The sequence below is a fragment of the Petaurus breviceps genome, unplaced genomic scaffold, assembly GCF_028583685.1.
Source record: "Petaurus breviceps papuanus isolate PSGF00001 unplaced genomic scaffold, PetGlider_PUasm1.0 90804, whole genome shotgun sequence".
Taxonomy (NCBI): domain Eukaryota; kingdom Metazoa; phylum Chordata; class Mammalia; order Diprotodontia; family Petauridae; genus Petaurus; species Petaurus breviceps.
The window spans coordinates 4653062-4657874 of record NW_027187348.1 but is presented as its reverse complement, the minus strand read 5'-3'; the positions used below and the strand labels follow the sequence as shown (position 1 = coordinate 4657874).

The following is a 4813-nucleotide window of genomic DNA, read 5'->3' as shown; positions in this document are numbered from 1 at the left end:
CTACTACTACCACTACCACTACAACCACCACTATTACTACTACTACTTCTTGATCACCTACTGCATTTAGGGTAATACTGAGAACACAGTGGATATTTACTTTATTACTACTTATATACTATAATTCATGTAATATAGTATAATTTAATATTATATTACTATTCAAAGGTCAAAAAATAACTGAGATGATCTCAAGGTCTCTTCCTTGCCACTCACCCTGCCATGTTTTGTTGAAAAGGTTGTAATGATGGGATAAAACTGACTTCCTCCTGTTTGACCTAACCAGTGAGAGAGCTGAGGCCAAAACCCAAAATGGGTGCTGGCATGGGAGAAGGAATAGCAATTGTGGAGTGGGACTTAGCAGGTTGGATGGAAATACTTGCTCAGGTTTGATTTTGTTAGCTGATGGACTGATGTAGGAAGTGATGATAATGTTTTAGCTCTTAAAGTGAGGTGGGAAATGGCTGCTACTTACTCACAGACCAAATGTGGTCTACCATTTATAGAATAACAACCTTTTAAAGACAAACAACTGAAAGAGTTAAGAACTCCGATCAACATAATGACCAAAAACAATTCCACAGGACCAGTGATGAAGCTTACAATCCATCTCTTGATAGAGAGGTAACAGACTCAGGGTAGGTACAGATTGAGACATATATTTTTGGATATAACCAATATGGAAATTTGTTTTGCTTGACTATCCATATTTGTAACAAGGCTTTTCTTTTTTCAATGGGTGGGGAGAGGTGGGTGAGAGAAAAGAAACAGGTTTTTTTTGTCATAAGTGAAAAAAATTAAATTAAAAAGTAGTCTAACACTCAAGTTTAAAAAGTATGAAATGGTGGGAGCCTGGACATCTTGGCAGTCATTTTTTTTTTTTGTCTGAGGAACTATTATGGAAGCTGAATTTCTTTGCTTAACACTGTCAGTTCATACAAACAAACCAGGCTTGTCAATTTAGCACAGGAGATCAGGCATTTATGCTGTAAAGAGTGTGGTTTTTAGGGTACTACCCATTACCCATGCAACTACTAAGTAGCAGAAGACAGGTAAACACACAATGATGCCCAGCTGGCAACCACAGAGCCAGGATCAAATTTACATGAGAATTCCAACTTGGCCAATGAATTGTACTTCTTTACTGACAATTTGTTTTTTTTTTAAACTGAATTACAAATAAGCCACAGTTTTTTGTTTGTTTGTTTGAAATCACCAACAAATTAGAAGTGGGCTCAAATCAGCATTTTTTTAAATAAACCATTGGATTAGAACATAGCCAAAACATCGAAATACCATCTGACCTGAAAGGATGTATTTTGTGTGATTACAGGCTTTGGGCAAAACTGCCTCACAGCATGGCCTCACTTATTCCTCCTAATTAGGGAAAAGTTAGTCTCAATTCTTAATATTTTACATAGAAATTCAGTTTTCTTGCTTAACAAATGACCTCAAACTAAAGATATGGAAACATTTTTTTTTGGTGGAACAGCTATAGGGCCTTTGCTTCAAAAAATAAATCACTCATCCATTCCATGAAGTATACACAGAATCATAAGAATAATTTCTTTTAAAAGGGCCAAATCATATTCCTATCTTATTTATCTGATCCATTTATCTTCCTGTATGGGGAAGATGCAAACTTCAGTTCAGCCCAGGCTATCCCAGGCAGACTGATCATAAAATGCTTACTTAGCACAGTGCCTGATACATAGGAGGTACTTAACAAGTATGGATTGACTGAAAACTCCCAGTTAGTGGAAACCTGGATTAATCTGGGTTTTAGCTATCAGCAAACACAAATCCAAATATGATTCCAAAAGAGGGTCAAAAAAGCAGCTTCAGGAGGGAAAATACCTGTTAAAACTTGAACACAGCAAACTAGGGGGCTAGATTAGATGATGTCCAGGGTCCTTCCCAGTTCCCTCAACTCACTTCTAGCTCTTCTCATTCTATGTCTCTAAGTGAAGTTACAGCTGAAAAAGAGTAAAGCAACCAGCATATGACTGTGAAGAAATATAAGCTACATTATCTCTCTAGCAGAGATCAATTCTTTCCCGGTAGGAATGAATTTAGTCAAATCAGATGTTCAGGAGAAGATAAAAAGGAGACTAGCCCTAGGAGGGAGTTAGGAAAATGGCTTCAGGCTTTTGCCATCTGTCTGGGACTGATGTGTTATCAATCTTGTAGGTAAGTGACTTAAAAGCTTAATGGTAAAATGATACCCCCTCACCCCACCAGGCCCTCCTATGCCCTGAGGACACAAAAGCCTGCAAGAAGACAAGAGTGGAGCAACAATGAGGAAACACTGCCCTGTTGCCTGACCAGGAAGTTGAAGTCACCAGCCCTAAGCTTGAAGGGAAACTTTTTAGTGGTTGGGTTGGGTTCTTTCTTTTAAGCAGAGAGATTTAGGAAATGAAGACCTGTCACCCACAGAGCAGTTAGCAGAAGAGGCCAAGGGTTAGGGGCCAACCAGGGCCGCTAAAGGTTGCTGGTTCCTGGAACAGGAGCATGGATGGACAGACAGATCCACAGAGGAAAAAGAGTGGTTAAGAGGGAGAGAGTCAATTCTGAAAGACAATGGGAAGATGAGTGGTGGGCCAAAGAAACCTACAATGTGCTCGGAAATTGACACTTTATCCAAGGTCCTCAGAACTGGCCACACCACTAAAGAGAGAATGCTACAATGTACTCTGAGCTGGGTTGGGAGAACAGGCCTTGCTACCTCCAGATATTCAATTTCCTTATTTAAATATAAAGTGCTTTCCTGAGAGAGAGTGTGACAGCATGGCAAGAGGGTCAGACACGAAGGCAATTTGGGTTTTGTCTCAGACACTTATTAGCAGCTTGATCCTGTTCAAGTCATTCAGCCTCAGCCCCACTTGCCTCATCTATAAAGTGGGAACCTTAATAGGCCCTAACTCATGTGAAAAATAAGTGAGATTATATAAAGAGCTTTGCAAACTTCAAAGAACTACATAAATGTTAGTTCTTACTATTCCTTATGCATCCAAGTTTATATGTCTCTCTGGAACCAGTAAGTATGGTTATCTCTTAATAGCCTACATGTGAAGACAGCCTGGTATCCTGGAAAGAAAGTTGGACTGAGAGTCAGGGGATCTAGGTTCTAATTATGGTTCTGTTCCTCTCTGTACCCAGGGAGGACCTGGGTTTAAATCCCACATCCCATCATTTAACATGTTTGAACCTGTTTCCTCTATGATAAAGTGAGATGGTTGGACTGACTAGATAACCACTGACATCCATCCCCTTAATCTATGACCCTATGATTAGATCACCTCTAAGGTCCCTTCTAACGCTAAAATTCTATGGTTCTAGGGATTATCTAAAACCCAAACTGGTTTTTTCTCCTAGGTCTGCCTCTCAGTGTGGTCAGCTAACAAGCATTTATTAAGCGTTTCATTTTTGTCAGGAACTGTAACAGATGCTGGAGATAGAAAAGACAAAAGTGAGATGGCCTATCCCACACGGTCACATTAATAGCAATATAATCACCCTGGCCCCACCTCACAACATACAGCAGTTTATGGTTTATATGCAGCTTTTCACACAGAATCCCTGTGAAGTAGGCAGCACAAGTATCATTAGCCCCGTTTTGAAACTGAGAAAACTGAGGATCAGTATTTAATAACTGTCCAGGTATCATAGCTAGAGTGGGTTGAAATTTAGATCCAAAGAGGTCTCTTGACTAATTCTTGAAATCTTCTCCTTAGACTATGCTGCCCTACATGAATTCAGGAGTATTTATTAAGTACCTTCTGTGTACTGGACAGCATGTTAGGCATTGGGGATGTGGAGGAAAAAAAGTGAAATGTTTCTTATTTTTTCTCCTTCTACTCCTCTTCCTCTTCTACTACCACTACCACAAGGAATTTCAGTACCAAATAAAGGTTTGATGACTCCTCCTCCTCTTCCTCTTTCACCACTACTACTACTTGGGGCAGCTAGGTGGTGCAGTGGATAGCGTGCTGGGCCTGGAGTTAAAAAGACTCATCTTCCTGAGTTCAAATATGGCCTTGGACACTTCCTAGTTGTGTGACCCTGGGCATGTCACTTAACCTTGGTTGCCTCAGGTTCCTCACCTGTAAAATGAGCTGGAGAAGGAAATGGCAAACCACTCCAGTATCTTTGCCAAGAAAATTCAAAATGGAGTCACAAAGAGTTGGACATGACAAAAAAAAGATTATAATATTAACTACAACAATGACCACTATCATTAGTACTAGTACTACTACTACTACTACAACTATGCGTTCCAGTAACAATTAAAGCTTTGAAGCCTATCTGCTGTGTAGTTTTGCCCATACCATCATTCTTCTTCATCTGGGCTTACATATTGTTAGCAATTCAAATAATCCAGAGTTCTAGAAATCACATTGATCTGTGATGTCTATTGAGGGAAAGACCCCCAAAGAAAACCAGCCTGTCAGAAGGTGAAAAGTTCACTCTCGAATGGGTTAGGGAAAGACAAAGGAGATTATATAAAGCTTGGTGTAGGAATCAGGAAGTTAAAAAAAAAAGAAAAAAAAACTGTGATAAGGAAAGGCTATATTGAGAAATGCTGACCCAGAAAAGAAGGATCTGAAAATGCCAAAGGAAACTTTTTGACACAGATGTAGCATCATTTCTCCACCCCCTCCCCACCCTAGCCCCCTCCCCCCATCTCAGCCTAGGATTTGAAAAGAAAGAAATGAATTCATCGTAATTCTAAGACAAGCACGTCTGATGAGCGCGCGCACACACACACACACACACACACACACACACACACACACACACACACACACACACA

General features: G+C 40.0%; 1 protein-coding gene across 3 annotated transcripts in view; it reads right to left on the bottom strand.

Moving 5' to 3' along the window:
* The window catches only part of UBASH3B (ubiquitin associated and SH3 domain containing B), a 172353-nt gene that overhangs the window by 81862 nt on the left and 85678 nt on the right, over positions 1-4813 (bottom strand). The window lies entirely within an intron of this gene.